We start from the raw sequence: 18,827 nt of genomic DNA, 5'->3' as shown, positions 1-18,827 counted from the left end.
GTTCACATCTGCATTGGTATTCCATCCGCGGAAGTCCGCATGGGGACTCCCCCGAACTGAATACCAAATGCAATTGCAAGTGTCGTGCAGTAAAAGCACACGGATCCCAATAGACTATAATGGGGTCTCCGCACAAATCATGCCGACAGTAAAGTATGATTCTAGTTCTACGCATGATTCATGCGGTCCGTATGCTTTTACTGCACAACGCTTGCAATTGCATTTGGTATTCCGTCTGGGGGGTCCCCATGCGGACTCCCCTGGACGGAATACCTACACAGATGGGAACGAAGGGTAAGCCACCACAGGTCCTCATGGACAGATGGCTCAGTGTCCCAAATAATCTTATCCTAATACTGTCCATGGCCACAATTGGCAATACAATTATTTTTACTTACCTCGAGACGAATTCGATGAGGCTCAAAAATATTCCCAGTGAACCTGTCACATACTTGGAACACTAAACTACTCACAAGTCCTTATAGACCAATGGTTTAGAGTCCCAAATAGCCCCATACTGTCCATGACTGCAAAATAAAAGTCTCTGCATCTGCACAATACTTTCCTAAAGCCGGAGTAGCACGGCCTAGCTTCATTGCCCATGGAAAAAAACTAAGGTATGAGAAGCCCCTGAAGTGTATGCTGGCAAATAAGCAAGAAGTTCAATTTCCAATAATTCCTGTGTGTGGTGACTTGCAGTGATGAGAGAGGAACGTTCACTCCTGGTGTAAGTATGTCAGTAGTGAGAGGGCTATACAACTAGCTAGTCAGGGGCTAGTCACGTAGTCCTTTCTCTACTGACAGGCTCCCTGTAACTTAAGAACTTTCACCACCTCGCCTAGTCCAGCTGTTTGCATTGCATAGATGGCATTTTTTTCTCTTTCCGTTCCTGAGCAATAATTGCAGTTAGTTTTGATGCCTCTCTACTGTCAGGTGGGTGCAGGAAAGGGGTGTGATTCTGACTCTGTCCACAAGTAACTGGAATTTAGAATCACACCCCCTTTCCTGCTTTTGCCTGACACTGATGACCTGATAGTAGGGAACTTAAATATAGACAGCATTGATTGCTCAGGAGTGGTGGGGGCTATAGAAAAAAAATCCAACTTGTGTATGCAGTATATCCATTAACCCCATATATACTTAGTACCATATGGTGGTGATTTGGCTGTATTGTCTAGAATGAATTTTGTTTCAGCCATAACAACAATCTAGACATTCCCGCGTACTAGAATTGCTGCTTTGCTGGAGCAAATAGCCGTTACCTAAGCATCTAATTTCCTTTCCAATCTGCATATTGTACAGTAAGCAATGACCGAGTACAAAGCTGTGACTGGTGTAGTTTCTGTGTCTGGGATAGTGCAGCTTCATGCAGAAATTCAGAAAGTATTCTGTGAGACTGAGGGACAGGATGGAACTATTGTAATTCCCGTTTCCCTTTCATCTGATAGCCCAAAGGATTTGGGAAGAGCAGTTAATATAATATCTGTATATGAACAGTGTCGGACTGGGAAGTCTAGGGCCCACCAGTGGAATTGTTTCTAGGGGCCCACCGCCAGGACCCCTGCAGATCAGCTGTATCGATATAGCGTGACTACAGGTAATAACAATGCTATAACCGCATTTGGTTACACAGTGCGTCACAATCTGAAAAGAAACAACCTAAGGCTAAGGCCCCACATTGTGGAAAAGCAGCATTTTTTTATTGCAGATTTTGCTGTGTTTTTTTTTTGAGCCAAAGCCAGGAGGGGATTGAGCAGAAGGGAGACATATAAGAAGCTTCCTAGATATTTCCCATTCCTTTAGTCGCCATTCTTGGCTTTGGCCCCCAAAAAACTCAGCAAAATCTACAACAAAAACGCTGTGTCTCTGCGGGCGGTGCGTCGATCTGCATTCTCACTGTCTTGTAAACCGCAGACCTAAAGTGGCTTGCGGTTTACAAGTTGCTGGAAGTGTTTTAACTAGATCGGTTTCTGCACTGGTCCCATTATAGTCTATGGGGTCTGCGAGTTTCCATAGCTATCCGGTTTTTTAAGTGGATTAGGTTGCCGTTTAGGGGGTCCCCAAGCGGATCCCCCGAACGGAAACCTGATCGCAGGTGTAAACTTAGTGAAAGTACCCAGAATAAGACATTGGGGGAGCAGGGAGGGGTAGGGACAGGTGGTCATTACTGTCAGGAGGTCTCTAAGGTCATGGAGGGCACTTACATGTGGAGCTGAGAAGGGGCTGGAGGTGCACCATCAGAGGTCTCTGAGGACGGTGATAGGAAGGGACATTACATGGAGAACTTAGGCCCGGTTTACATCTGTGTTCAGTATTCTGTTCTGGGAGTTCACTTGGGGACGGAACCTATATGCATTAAAAAGCAGTTAGCCAAGAAACCACACGGACCCCATAGACTATGTGTTTTCTGCATGAATCATGCGGAGAGAAAAATACTACAAGAAGCACTTTTCTTTCCTCATGTTATGTGCGGAAACCACACGGACCCCATTATAGTCTATGTGGTCCGTGTGGTTTCTTAGTTAACTGCTTTTTAATGCGTATAGGTTTCCATTGGGGGTCCCCAAGTAAACTCCCTGAACGGAATACTCAACACAGATGTGAACCGGGATTTGGGAGGGGGGGCACCTACCTGGTGACATGAGATTGGGAAGTGGGTGCAGCAGCAGCAGGCACTGAGGAGACATAGCACTGGGTGTATAAAATGATGATGATGATGATGATTATGATGATGAAGCCAGTCAGGGCCTCACTCACTCTTCACCTCACACAGTCAAGTAGCAGGGGAATGTCACAGCAGCCCATGCAGGCAGTGTAACTGTATCCTGGGGTCTTGCAGTTAAAGCTGAGGTCAAATAAGAAGCAAAGTGTAATATTCAGCACCTGGCAGTCGAGTGGGCCCCTTCAGGAGCCTGGGGCCCCGGCACTTGCCTGGGTATGCCGGGTGCTGGCGCCAGCTCTGGCACACCTATACGTCTTCATTCTGTGCACTAAAATGTATGATCTCACCTATGTTAAGGTCGGGAATACCTGGCTTACAACTATTATGAAACACTCTTTTAGGTCAATAGACATCGCCTACATGGTGGACTAGCCCTGATAGACCGCAAAAGCTTTGCCACTCTATAAGAACTCACATCACAAATTTATTGTTCATAGGAATGTCATTTAGGATAAAGCAAAAATTAAAACAGTCTATGTACAAAAATAAAGGAAAATTCTTTTAGTGCACAAAAAAGGTAATAGATTCTTACAAACTAAGGCCCGGGTCACATCTGCCTTTGGATTTCCGCTTGGGGATCCTCTGAATGGAAACCGATACACATCAAAAGCAGTTACCTAAGTAAACCTGCAGACCCCATAGACTATAATGGGGTCAATTTGGTTTCTGCTCAGTTTCCGCACAAAACATGCGGAGAGAAAAATAAATATATCAAAAAATTATTGCAAAAAATCACAGTGTTATTCTATAAAACAACCCTTATAATAAATTTTACATGTTAATTAAATATTTGGAAAAAAAAAATTGTTCATGGGTGTTCATTATGGGGCATAATACTGTGTGCAGGGGCCACTATAGGGCATAATACTGTGTGCAAGGGCCACTATAGGGCATAATAGTGTGTATAGGGGACACTATGGGGCATAATACTGTGTGCAGGGGCCACTATGGGACATAATACTGTGTGTAGGGGCCACTATGGGGCATAATAGTGTGTATAGGGGACACTATGCGGCATAATACTGTGTGCAGGGGCCACTATGGGACATAATACTGTGTGTAGGGGCCACTATGGGGCATAATAGTGTGTATAGGGGCCACTATGCGGCATAATACTGTGTGCAGGGGCCACTATGGGGCATAATACTGTCTGCAAGGGCCACTATGGGGCATAATACTGTGTGCAGGGGCCACTATGGGGCATAATACTGTGTGCAGGGGCCACTATAGGGCATAATACTGTGTGTAGGAGGCCACTATGGGACATAATACTGTGTGCAGGGGCCACCATGGGGCATAATACTGTGTGCAGGGGGCACTATGGGGCATAATACTGTGTGCAGGGATCACTATGGGGCATAATTGTGTGTGTAGGGGCCACCATGGGGCATAATACTGTGTGCAGGGGCCACTATGGGGCATAATACTGTGTGCAGGGGCCACAATGGGGCATAATACTGTGTGCAGGGGCCACTATGGGGGATAATTGTGTGTGCAGGGGCCACAATGGGGCATAATATTGTGTGCAGGGGCCACTATGGAGGATAATACTGTGTGCAGGGGGCACTATGAGACATTATACTGTGTACTGGGGCCACTATGGGGAAATAAAACTGTGTGCAGGGGCTACTATGGGGAATAATACTGTATATAGGGGACACTATGGGGCATAATACTGTGTGCAGGGGCCACTATAGGGCAAAATACTGTGTGCAAGGGCCCCTATGGGACATTATACTGCATGCAGGGGCCACTATGGGGCATAATACTGTGTATAGGGGACACTATGGGGCATAATACTGTGTGCAGGGGCCCCTATGGGACATTATACTGTGTACTGGGGCCACTATGGGGTCTTTGTTGTCAGTCAGGAAGGGGGATGTGTGTCAAAAACTTTGCCACGGGGCCCCGCCATTCCTAGTTACGCCACTGATAGCAATAAATGATAAAAATAAAAATTATGATAAAAATAATAAAAATATTAATAATAAAACAATATTGGCACTTAAAGAGTTAAATCCTGAGTTGTTTATGTCTCCATGGTAACTGCAGCCACTGACAGCCAATAGGATTGCTGGAGCTGAGTTTGAAGAATCAGTTGTCCGGTGTCAGTTACTACCAAGGCAGTGATGGAGATGGAGGTGAGCGCTCACCCTGCTCAGCCAGGTGGTAACTATAGGGGGCGTCTGTGGTAAGAGAGCGGGGTCTCATCCACATAGATAGATAGATAGATAGATAGATAGATAGATAGATGGATAGGAGATATATAGATAGATAGGGTTAGAGATAGATGATAGATAGATAGATAGATAGATAGATAGATAGATAGATAGATAGATAGAATAATTTGTTGTTACACTTATGTAACATATATATATATATATATATATATATATATATATATATATACATAGTGTGTATATTGTGTAAATATGTAGATAGATAGATAGATAGATAGATAGATAGATAGATAGATAGATCGACAGATAGATAGACAGATAGAATAGATGGATAGATGATAGATAGATAGATAGATAGATAGACAGACAAATAGATAGAATAATTTGTTGTTACACTTATGTAACATACATACATACATATATATATATATATATATATATATATATATAGTGTGTATGTATATATATAGTGTGTGTATTGTGTAAATATGTAAATAGATATAGATAAATATGTAAATAGATAGGATAGAGATAGATAGTAGATAGATAGATAGATAGATAGATAGATAGATAGATGATAGATAGATAGATATTAGATAGATAAATAGATAGATAGATAAATTTCACATGATATTTTTGATCCCATCGACCACTTAGTGGCCTTATTACGATGGGTCCCTACACTAACACTTTACATATAGGGCAAGGGATCAACTTCTTATATACTCACTGTTACAGTGCAGTCTCTAAGAACTTGATCTCTGGGGTCTTGTCTGTTAGGGGAGTATAACACATAAAGTCTTAGTGTAGGGACCCATCTGAATGAGGTCGCCGTGACGTGGCAGATGGGCTCGCACAATTGACCAAACTGTGCGCTAAGAACCTCACATTTATACCAGTAGTCAGTGATATAAGAGGCTGTAGGGGAAGAATTTTATCATTTAAAGCTACTAGAAGTAGAAGCTCAGGATTGGGTCTAGTCCCAGAACGGCTCCTCTAAAAAGTATTCTCATCTAATCTACCTGGTATTTTACTTTCCCTCCAACAAGTATCTCTTAGATTGAACTAAAAGATTATTCCAGCAAGACACATTTATCAACTACTCACTGGGTACAGGGCAAATATCAGATTGGTTGACGTGTAAGTAGGGTTACCACTAGATCAGTAAATCACCTGCCCAGCCAACATTATTGCCAGGATGTCGCTCTACTATCAGATTAAAGGGATCCTATCATTTAAACACTTTTTTTTTCTAGTTGACACTTCAGAATAGCCTTAAGAAAGGCTATTCGTCTCCTACCTTTATCAGTCGTCTCCGGCCTGCCGTTCGATAGAAATACAGTTTTTACCGGTATGCAAATGAGTTCTTTCGCAGCATTGGGGGTGTGCCCCAGTGTTCAAACAGCACTGGGGGTGTCCCCAATGCTGCCAGAGAACTCTCTCCAGCGACGCCTCCATCTTCAACAGCAACCGCCTCTTCATCTTCTTTTACCGGCTGGGGTCAGACTTGTACACCTGCGCAGTCGGCTCTGCCATCGGGGCCCAGGCAAAGCCGAGTGCATTGGCCGGCCGGTGGCCATTTTTTTTGGAGGCCGCTTAAGAGCGCATGTGCAGTCTGCTCCTGTTCTCCATTGAACTACAGGAGCGTACTGTGCATGCGCGCGTAGCGACCTCCAAAAAAATGGTCGCCTGCGTCCCAATGGCAGAGCCGACTGCGAAGGCGCCGGAGTGTGACCCCCCAGCCAGAAGAAGACGCAGAAGAGGTGGTTGCTGTTGAGGATGGAGGCGTCGCTGGAGAGAATTCTCTCGCAGCATTGGGGACGCCCCATGTGCTGCAAAAGAACTCACTTGCATACCGGTAAAAAACGATATTTCTACCGAACAGCATGCTGGAGGCGACTGATAAAGGTAGGAGACGAAGAGTCTTTCTTAAGGCTATTCCGACGTGTCAACTAGAAAAAAGTTTTAAATGATACAATAAACAATAAATCTCCCATGTTGGCTTCTGTTACCCAGGAAAGGTTGTAAAGACATAGTATTGCGGTCTCTATGTTTAGACATTATATGTCACCGAAACAAGGGATGTCAAAGTACAAATGCAACGTCCTAGTGGACTCTGCTTAAGTATTTTTGCACTGTTTGCATTTGTATTAAGTCTGTGCCAGTGTGTCTGTATAATGTTCTGCAGTTTCCTTATAAGTTTTCTCCCTACTATGGTACATTCCACTGTGTATTACACTCCCCCTTCTAGGGAAGAATAGTCCAGTCCAAACCATGGCTGGCTGGGATAAGGAAAGAAGGCTTTTAGTCACTTCATGGCAGCCCCTTGCAGCCTCTTATGAGGTTGTAATGGAGGTTCCCGAGCCATTGCCCATCTCATCATTGCTGTAGCCCTGAGACTGGGAAGAACACCCAATGCCAGCCTGCAGAAAGCTGAGGTTTGCTAGAGCCTCACAAGTGACCTCTGTCATCTCCTCGGGGATTCTTGGGACTTACTAAATTTGTCCCCCATATATAATGGAAGTATATAAAGATGGCTGAAGTGGGTCTATGACAACCTTTCCTCCCAGTCGTGAGAAACTTTACATTAACTGTATAGTGTTTATTATCCCCTTACACAATATGTCGCTCAAATACTACAACATATTTCATTCTTAGCTAATTCCACCATGATGATGGCACTGTAACCTGTAAGAAAAGCCGCGGAGTGCCCCTATAATGACACACTACCCTATATAAGACAATATGGCCGCCTTCCTTCATTCTACCACACTGCTATGTTCCACTGGCAAAAAGTGATCTGTGAGAAGACAGTGCGCCGCTGCTACTTATCACATATTCTTCGTCTGATCATCAAAGGACGTAAGTTATTTGTCCAGGGGTGTGACAGACGCTTCTTGCTGATGTTCCTTACATTTACTCCAGGCATGAGATATCCCAAAATAAAATGTGCAAGATGCGCAGGTTCAAAAAGGAATCTTTTGCGTTACTTACAAGGGCCCACAGCTGGTCATCACTTCACCCATCTAAGAAGATAAGTAAGGACACATCTTCTCCTGACTGTCTGGGAGATTTTCCTACTTTACCAGGTGGTCTCTTTATTTCTGGAGTCTTCCGCACATTCTGGGAGATTAAGCAGACAGTCAGCAATCCCATTTTTCCAGTTATATCTAAATTAATATCTAGTAATAACTACTGTATACTGTCCTTGTGAACAGAGGTGTACTTACCGGGCCCGGGACATTAGGGGCCCGGCAACAGCCGCTACCCCTGCATTTTTTTTTCTTAATAGGCCATTACCAGCTGGAGTTACTTCAGCCGCTAACGGGCCCTATTTACATGCCGATCCTGGCAGGGGCCCACAAGCACTATTATTATACCGGGAGAGGTAAGTGAACATAACAAACACTGTTACTTACCTCTCCACGCTCCATACAGGCATCGGGCCTAGTTGTGTGACATCTGTGACGTTACTTGACCGGGACCTGCGTACCGGGTCATGTGATGTCTGTATGTCATTAAAGATAGCCGACACCACTGAAGACTGCAACTGAGCCAAAGATAGATAAGTAACAGTGTTTTTTTATGTTTGTATCCCCCTGGGTCCCGATTATTATACTCCGGGGTCTGAAAAGACCCCAGAGTATAATAATTGTTCATGGGTGTTCATTATGGGGCATAATACCGTGTGCAAGGGCCACAATAGGGCATAATACTGTGTGCAGGGGCCTCTATGGGGCATAATACTGTGTGCAGGGGCCACTATGGTGCATAATAGTGTGTGAAGGGGCCACTATGGTGCATAATAGTGTATGCAGGGGCTACTATGGTGCATAATAGTGTGTGCAGGGGCCACTATGGGGCATAATACTGTGTGCAGGGGCCACTATGGAGCGAACACTGTTCGGATCAGCCGATCCGAACAGCACGCACCCATAGAAATGAATGGAAGCACCTGTGACACTGACTTTGCCAGCGGCCGGCCGGCGTCATAGGTGCTTCCATTCATTTCTATGGGTGCGTGCTGTTCTGATCGGCTGATCCGAACAGTGTTCGCTCATCTCTAATAATACTGTGTAGTGGGGCCACTATGGGGCATAATACTGTGTGCAGGGACCACTATGGGGCACAATAGAGCGCGCTGGAATGCGGCAGAGGTTGGTCTGTCGAGGTCTTCGGTGTCGGTCAGGAGGGGGGGGGGTGTCAAGTCAAAAGTTCACCACGGGGCCCATTCCTAGTTACGCCACTGCTTGTGAAGATGAAAGAGGTGACGATTGTACCCAAATAAAATAAATGACAGAACAGACATTCACATAAGAGCAAATAACACAGATTAGATGGATGTTACATCGTGTCCTATTAGGTGTTAATTATGGCTCCAAAATTACTGCAAAAATGTCTTTATCTAATGAACACCCATTAATTTTAATGACTTGTTTCTGGATTACTTGATGCCATGATGTTTACAAGATTTTTTTTTTTTTAATGTAGATTGTGAGCCCCACACAGAGCTCACAATGTGCATTCCCCTCCCCTCTCTATTGGTATATCTTTTTGGAATATAGGATGGAGATCCATGCAGGCACTGGGAGGACATACAAACTCCTTGCAGGTGTTTTTTTTTTTTTTTTGCCCTTGGATTTGAACACCGGGATCCCAGTGTTGCAAGGCTGCAGTGCTAACCACTGAGCCACCATGTGACCCCGTCACAAGATCTTTCTTTACTTTGAGACTCTGCAGAAGCCAACATTTCGACATGATAGTATTCTAGGTGTAAGTATTTATAATTTTGCTATTGAGTAAGACAATGGGTGGAAGGGCTCAATATAGTTCTTCATGAGAACATCGACCCCTGAAGCCTGAGTTCATCTTCATCAAAATATTCCTTACCCTCTTCAGGTGGATCATTCACCTTGTATGACTCTAGAGGTAGTAGGGGGATCAGTTTATAGAGTAGATTATTAAAAAAGGTAGAAATGTCGCAAACAAAACATTCCTGTGCCTTCAGATCTGAGGCTCTGATATTGCCACAGGCATAATACTGCCACATGACAAAGGGCACACAGATGTCTATTGTTAAAGGGATCCTATCATTAAAACTCCATTTTTTGTCCCTAACACGTAGGAATAGCCTTAAGAAAGGCTACTCATCTCCTACCTTTAGATGTCTTCTCCGCGCCACTGTTCGGTATAAATCCCGTTTTTTGTCGGTATTCAAATGAGTTCTCTCGCAGCACTGGGGCGGTTCCTAGCGCTCAATCAGCACTGGGGGTATCCCCAATGCTGCGAGAGAACTCTCTAGCCCAGTGGCGTAACTAGGAATGGCGGGGCCCCGTGGCAAACTTTTGACATGGGACCCCCTCCCCATTGCTAATGTCCCCCTCCAGCTGATCCAGTTTCATGTTTATACTGGGGCACCAGGAGAGGGACTTAATACTGTGGGGCAGTTGGAAGGAACATTATATGTATATATATATGTGGGGACATATAATGTACGGGTGACTGTAGGAGGATTATACTGTGTGGGGGCACATGAAAAATGAAAGAGAATGGGTGGAGTCAGTGTAAAAGCGGGCAGAGCTAAAATAAATGTAGCGCACTATGCGCGCCACACATTTTATCCCTCTTTCTGTTCTTCAAAAGTTGGGAGGTATGCTAATACATATAACATACATTTACACACATACATTCATATACACACACACACACACCTATCTACAAACATACAGGACTCACACAGTATATCAGACACTTTACACACATTAAATATACATATTTTACCAAAAAAATGTACTTACATTTGGCTGGGTGCACTGGGTATGGAGGCTCATGTGCAGCTCTGTCCTGTCTGGCAGTGGTGAAAGCTCAGCTTCATTTACAGCAGCCGGCAGATTTCCCCCTTCACACTCCGATCTGTGTGGGGGAGGGGCAGCGCAGCTCCTGCTACATGACGGCAGTGTACAGCGCGGGGAGCAGACTTGCTATATAATAGGCAAGTGTAAAGAAATGTACAGAAGACACGATATTGGAATAAAACGGATACATTACCAGGGTCGGACTGGGGTGTCTAGGGCCCACCAGTGGAATTGTTTTTAGGGGCCCACCGCCAGGACCCCTGTAGATGAGTTGTACAGAGACAGGATGGCTAAAGGTAATATCAGGAGCCGGCTGCTCGCCTGCCATACGATGTGCACCACTGCACTACCTAAACCCACTGCTACATCCTATATGGCAAGAAAGCAGCGTGGCCCCTAGAATTGTCACCATTACCTGTAGCCGCACTGTAATGAAAAAGCTCATCTGCAGAGGTCCTGGCTGTCAGACTCCCACAGATGTAATATTGATGGCCTATCCTAAGGACAGGCCATAAATATTAGAAACATGGATAAATCCTTTAAAGTGGTTGTCCAGGAATTGGAGCAACTCATGTACCGGGCTGGAGGTTTAAAATAAAAAAGCATACTCACCTGTCCTCAGCAACCCGTTGTCCTCGGCCAGTGTCCATTCAGTCTCGTGCTGGCACCTTCTTGCTGGGAGTCCTGCACCTCATGTGACCGCTAAGAGGAATTGGGTACAGAATTTCCAGAAATGAGGTGTTGCCATGAGACCGAACAGACAGAGGCGGAGGACAACAGGGTGCTGGGGACAGTCGAGTGTGTTTTTTTTTTTACACCTCCGTGGCTGAGGTGTAAAAATGAGGGATGAATCAGCTGTTTGAGTGAATCGTGGCATCTGTGCAAGCGCTGTGACCCCTTCTCTGTTTACACAGTATCGTACATCTCATAGTGGCCATGTCATGTAACTACAGCCTCGTCCTATAAGCGTCTATGTGACAAGGCTGGAATTACACCACACGGTCACTATAAACAGACAGTGTGCGATATAAACAGACACCATGGCCCCTTCATACAGCTGATCAGGGGGTCACTTATCTCTTATTGATGATTTATTCTGAGGAGAGATCATCAATATAAATGAACTGGAAAACTCCTAAAGCTTAAGGTCCCACGTGGTGTCCTGCAGCAAAAAAGCGCTGCGGGAAAAAACGCGTCCATAACGCATCAGGTTTCTTCCTGCAGCCCTTTGCACAGAAAGTTTGCAGAGCTTTCCTCTGTATTTTCTGCTTCAATTATATTGAAACCGCCAGAATTTCCGTAGACATGCTGCAATGTCTAACTCTAAAACCAAGACTGCTTTGGAAATTACAGCATGTATCTTATTTTACCTCAAAGTGTGGATGGGGCTTCATATGGCGAAAACACTACAGGAAAAGCCGACAGTTCCTGCAATGTGAATGGGATTCTAGCAAATCCCATCCACACATTGTGGAAAATTATGTGCAGTGAACATGCTGCGATTTCCAATACCGTTGGGGTTTTTCGAAATCGCTGGAATATCACTTATACCTACGAAAACACTGATGGTTTCCCTAGAGGTGTAATGGAAGCAGAAAGTGAAAAGCGCTGCAGGAAAAAAACACAATGCGTTGCTGCTGTGGTTTTTCCTGCAGCGGCATTTTGTTGCCGTTTGCAACGTGAGGCCTTAGTCTTAATAAAGCCCAAGTGCCACTTTCATTAAATTAATTGCCCCCTCATAGTATGCACCTGATTCCCCCTAACAAATACTGCACCGCTAATGACCCCTAATATCAATGACCACCCCCTTATGTTCATAATGCCTCCTAATATAACCTCCCCTTGTATTCCTAATGTCCCCTAATAACCCTTATATAAGTGACCCCCCTTATGTTCATAATGCCCCCTCCTTATAATTATAATTTCCCCCTCCAAACAACCCCTTGTACTATTAAAATACCCACAACTAAGCTAATAAAAAGAGTTATACTCATCTACCTGCGATCCTGATGAACGGAGTCGCCCACTTTACGTCCAAGTGCAGGACGTCTGTATATCAGCACAGTCCATCTAGTTAAAAATAATGTATATTAATGGCGGTGCCTGGACCCAGAGCATCCACCATTGGTGTAACTAATGTTTTGTGGGCCTGGGTACAAACTTTTGTCCGTGGTCCCCTATCCCCTTACTAAAGCGAATTCTTGATAGTGGCAGTTATGGGCGCTAAAGCAATATCTCAGATACCTGAAAGAGATACAGCTTTAGTACCCACAACTGCAGCTATCAAGAATACGGTGAGAAAGCAGCGCAACGCCCCACATGTAAGCAATACTGGGACAGTACAACGTGCTCCACAGGGGCCCCCAAACAGTATTACGTGCTCCATAGTCACCCCCAAACAGTATTATGTGCACCACAGAGGCCCCCAAACAGAATTAGGTACTCCATAGTGACCCCCAAACAGTATTATGTGCTCACCAGTGACACCCCCCACAGTATTATATGCTCACAGCGCCCATCCCCCTAGAGCCTGAACCCCCCATTCCCCCCTTCTTGCTCACACAGCCTGCCCCCCATGTCTCCCCTCTTGCTCACACAGCCTGCACCTCCATGTCTCCCTCTTACTCACCACACATGCTGTCTCTTCTCTGCTCCTTCCATCAGTCTGTTCCCGGCAGATTCATCTTCCTGTGTGATATCACACAGTTCTGTACGATCCGTGTAGCTCCGCCCACATATGACATCGTCACAGGTCCTTCAGCCCTTCTGCAGCACGGAGTCTCTCTCCCTTCATACCTCACAGTGACTTGCCCGGGTGCTGACGGCAGACGCCTTACCGAACCTCCACTGTCTACTAAAAAAAGGCAGTGGAGGTCCGGTAGGGCCCCATAATGAAGTCTTAATAGTCCAGGCTGGGGCCTACCGCGGGATTCCCCGGTCCCCCGGCGGGCCAGTCCGACCCTGTACATTACTATACAATGCGAAATATTCACTTTACATTGCGGCAGTGCAAGAAAATAAAGTGGATCTCCGGGGTTTACTCTGTTATATACTCTGTGTGGTGGCTCAGTGGTTAGCACCAAATATTAATAAGTTTTACATTTATCTTTTGTTCATTCACTTAATTATGTTAATTGTCAAAAATAAAACAAAAAAAAACTATTAACACTTCTGTTTCTGAAAGCATTCTTATATTGTGGCATTTGTTCTATGACTGCCTAAAACTTTTGCATTGCACTATATATATATATATATATATATATATATATATATATATATATATATATATATATATATATATAGCCTATTATACAGTAAGAGATCTGAGACTCGTATATCTTATGTTCTCCTGAACAGACTCCTTCGGTAATCCATTCTAAGTAATTTATCACAGAGGAATCCCCTCCTGAGCTGAGCGGTCACCGCATACAGACCAGACGATAGTCTATTGCATGTTCTGCTAGGTAATAAAAGTACAAAGTAATGATGTCTCTGATCAACATTGTTAATACCAAAAAAATGGTGCATGAAGAAAATACATCGGGGGACCTTACTGTTCCCCCTGTACTAGAAAACTGATGTAGATGGGAATGGGAATAATTGTGATGCATCTATGGCCTTTTTTTTTTTTTTTTTTTAAATATAGATTGTGAGCCCCATATAGGGATCACAATGTACATTTCTCTTTCCTAGCAGTATGTTTTTGTAGAATGGGAGGAAATCCACACAAACACAGGGAGAACATACAAACTCCTTGTAGATATTGTTCCTGGTGGGATTTGAATCCAGGACTTCAGCGCTGCAGTGCTAACCACTGAGCCACCATGTTGTCCAAAAATCTTTGACCTTTTTTGCTCCACTTTCCTCTCTTTTCACCCTGCTTGCAATCAGATCATATGAACAATGAATGTAACATGGCCTGTACCGTTTCAAACAGCTGATCTGTAGGTGTCCCAGGTGTTGGACCCCCAAGGATATTCAATTGGTGACTTATCCTAACAGTAGGTCATCAATTAAAAAGTCCCAGAAAACTTCTTTAAGGCTCAGGCCCCACGTTGCAGAAATGCAACATGTTTTATTTGCAGATTTTGCTGCGTTTTTTTTTTTTTTAGCAAAAGTGAAGTGCTTGAGAAGGAATGGAAAATCTAAAGGAAGAACTTAGACATTTCCATTCTGTTGAATACAATCCTCCAAAATCCGCAGCAATAAAAAATGCTGCATTTCAGCAACACGGGGCCTTAACCTACAACTGACTTCTCTTGAATGGGACAACATGGTAATATCTTGCAGCTGCGATAAATATGGTGTCTGCACCCTGATATAAGATGAACTCTTGCAGGTGTTGCACAAGCGTTGCTGAATCTAATATTGATGGGGTAACCTAATCCCATCCCAGGTCCTGCTGTGCAGAAACTACAGGTGATAATAGTTGTACCGGCCAATGTGGCCACGCCCCTAGTGCACTGAACTGCTCATTTACATATACATTAGAAGTGGATATTTTTCAGCAGTAAGATTGTACTTATACACAAAAAGTATGTCGATATGTCACCAAGAGCCCCTACAAGAGTACATATGTGCTTTATAAGAGATCTTAGTGGTGATGGACTCCCTTTATTATCCCAGTTCCTTGTTCTGTTATTCTCATTGTTAGCTTTGCTTCCTGCAGGATACTGATGAGTTAATAGCTCAGGGATGAACCCCCGGCGTTACTAATAGATTCTCTGTTTCTCAATCTGTTCCAATTATTTTATCTACATGTTGGATTATAGGTCTTTGTTGTTTATCTGTCCCTCTGAGGTTCATTATACTGGATATACATAGATATAGATCACCAAAAATGGGGAACTTATTAAACCGCATGTGTGAACAATTAATGAAAAGTCTAATTGGTGTAATCTTTCTCTATTAGCAGATTATAATGCTTTATGTATATATAGCTCTGGCTAAATGACAGGAGTGATCTCAACTCTTATCAATCTATCAGTCATCTATCTATCTATCTATCTATCTATCTATCTATCTATCTATCTATCTATCTATCTATCCATCCATCCATCCATCCATCCATCCATCCATCCATCCATCCATCCATCCATCCATCCATCCATCTATCTATCTATCTATCTATCTATCTATCTATCTATCTATCTATCATCTATCCTATCTATCTATCTATCTATCTATCTATCTATCTATCTATCTAGTAGAAAAAAATGCAGAAGCAGCACAGCATACAAACGGGGTGCAAAGCCAAACTAGAAGATGGCTAATCTTCAACTTTATATAAGAAATGGAAAAAATGGCAGCATTCCAACATTTAGAAAAAGTGTGGGTTTATTCCAAGCAACGACGTTTCGGTTCTTATCCGAACCTTTTTCAAGCTTTGAAAAAGCTATCTAGCCATCCATCCATCCATCCATCCATCCAGTGGCGTAACTACCACCATAGCAGCAGAGGCAGCTGCCACAGGGCCCGGGGTATCAGGGGCCCGGTGACAGCTGCTACCGCTGCTATCATTATTCTCGGAGGTCTTTTCGGACCCCCGAGTATAATGATCGGGCCCCCTATTGGTGGAATACTTTCCACCAACAGGGGGCCCTGAAGCTGCAGCAACGGCTGAGACACAGGAACTGCAGGTCTGGCTCCTCTCAGCGCTTCAGGACGCTCCTCTCTCCCCCCTCCCTTTCTCTGCCTGTCCTCTGCCCACCAATGAGAGGGCTGAGGAGAGCCCAGGAGGCGGGGCTTATCCCTGCCGAGCTCCTGCCGTCCTGCAAGAGAAGAAGAGGAAAATGCTCCAGGAAAATGAAACTAAAGATACACAGGTACATACTGGGGTTACTATACTTATTAATATCAGGTACACAGGTACATACTGGGGTTACTTATTAATATCAGGCATTTGGGGTGATTACTTTTGTTTTAGTAACTCCATGTGCCTCATATTAATAGCAGTTAACCCTATCATGTCCCTCACATTAACCCCTGTGTGCCTCAGCATAAGAGTTACTGATATGTGAGACATATGGGGGTAATAATAATGAAGATACTTTATTATTACCTCCATGTCTCTCACATATCAGTAACTCTTATGTGAGGTACACAAGGGTTAATGTGAGGGACATGATGGGATTAACTGCTATTAATATGAGGCACATGGAGTTACTAAATTGTAATGCACATGACCAGATTTTTTTTATCTACAATTGTCCTGGTATAGCGGTCAGCGGTGACGTGACAGTATTTAGTCCTGTAGGGGCCACTATGGGATATAATACTGTGTGCAGTGGCCACTATTGGGTATAATACGGTGTGCAGGGGCCTCTAAGGAACATAATACTGTGTGCAGTGGCCACTATGGGGGATAATACTGTGTGCAGGGGCCACTATGGAGGATAATACTGTGTGCAGGGGCCACTAAGGGACATAATACTGTGTGCAGGGGCCACTAAGGGACATAATACTGTGTGCAGGGGCTACTAAGGGACATAATACTGTGTGCAGGGGCCACTAAGGGACATAATACTGTGTGCAGGGGCCACTAAGGGACATAATACTGTGTGCAGTGGCCACTATTGGGTATAATACTGTGTGCAGGGGCCACTATTGGGTATAATACTGTGTGCAGGGGCCACTATTGGGTATAATACTGTGTGCATGGGCCTCTAAGGGACATAATACTGTGTGCAGGGTCCACTATTGGTCATAATAGAGCACGCAGGAATGCGTAGGAGGGACTCGGTCGAGATCTTCGGTGTCGGGGGGGCCCCATGTCAAAAGTTCGCCACGGGGCCCCGCCATTCCTAGTTACGCCACTGCATCCATCCATCCATCTCCAGTATTATCTATCTATCTATCTATCTATCTATCTATCTATCTATCTATCTAGGCAACACCTCTGTATGGAGACATAATATGAACAATGACTCTCACCTCACCAGTACCTGCTTCACACTGATACAAGGCAATAATCTTGAAACAGCTGTCTACGGATGGGTCTCTCTTCCCTTTGGAGGACATATTCTGACTACGATATTCCCAGATTATCTGGGATTCCAAGATTATGTTAGTAGGTTTTAGCAGGTATTAGTTTATAGGGAGCTATCTTCAAAAGGTTGGCACTAGAACAATTTCCTCCCAGGTGGGCTTATTTGCATATTCCTTTCCCAGAATCTTTAGCATAGCCTAATAAGTTCCTGTACACCATGAAGTGGTCTAATACAGACGACCTATCTTTAAGGAGACAGCGCCCCTTCTGACCCAATCTGCATATTGTAAGACCAAGCAATGTAGTCAGTAGAAAACAGTGAACAGGTTTACTTCTCCTGTGCCAGGGTTCACTTTACAACAAATGAGACTGACGGACAGGTAGGAGTCATCTTCATTCCCCGTGTGCTTTGCAGTTTTTAATTGATAACCCAAAGGATGTGGAAAAAGCCTTCAACACAAGATTTGCTGTATTGGGAAGCTGATCATAAGCAGAATTCCCTCTGTGATGTATAGAATGGATTAGATGGTGGTCTATTGTGAAGCAGAATAGACTGAATGGTCGATGTAATTTCTGGTTCAATTCAATGGTAATTTGCAAAAAACTTTACTTGAAACCTTCTTTGAGTTTATATTTTCCTCTCAGTATTCTGAAGTACACGTGCGACCTCAGACTAAGACCCCTGACTTTGTCATAGGTGATATAGAGATAAACTGCCATATACATAAAATAAAAGGGCTGAGTTTCACATTTTTAGAGTCCGTCACCAGTTTTGACCCTTTAATGACAGTGCAAGATACAGACCTGATACAGACAGATAGAAGACCTAAAGACATTTAAAGGGAATGTTCCAGCACCAACATCCCTTCCAAACCAAATATGTGTTCCTATAGGGACCATGAGTGACATAGTGAACATTTTTTTGTGTTGAAGTGCAATCTCACTGTCTTGGAACTTGTGCCAAGATGCTACTCCTCCTCCTGATCTTACTCCTTTCTAGTTTCAGATTGTGCTCCTTATACTTGAGCTCAACAGTGTCCAACTAAATGCTGGATTTTTCAATTGGGTAACACTCCACCCAG

At 44.0% G+C, this 18,827-nt stretch overlaps 1 long non-coding RNA gene across 1 annotated transcript in view; it reads right to left on the bottom strand.

Moving 5' to 3' along the window:
* Positions 1-13,924, bottom strand: part of LOC142200886 (uncharacterized) — a 615,073-nt gene extending 601,149 nt beyond the window's left edge. Inside the window, exon 1 of the long non-coding RNA XR_012715474.1 lies at positions 13,908-13,924. This is a non-coding gene — a long non-coding RNA (uncharacterized LOC142200886). The remainder of the gene's footprint in view (positions 1-13,907) is intronic.
* Between the last annotated feature and the right edge of the window lie 4,903 nt (positions 13,925-18,827).

This window comes from Leptodactylus fuscus, chromosome 4 (assembly GCF_031893055.1).
Source record: "Leptodactylus fuscus isolate aLepFus1 chromosome 4, aLepFus1.hap2, whole genome shotgun sequence".
NCBI lineage: Eukaryota > Metazoa > Chordata > Amphibia > Anura > Leptodactylidae > Leptodactylus > Leptodactylus fuscus.
The sequence above is the reverse complement of the archived record's forward strand: the minus strand, read 5'-3'. Positions and strand labels throughout refer to the sequence as shown.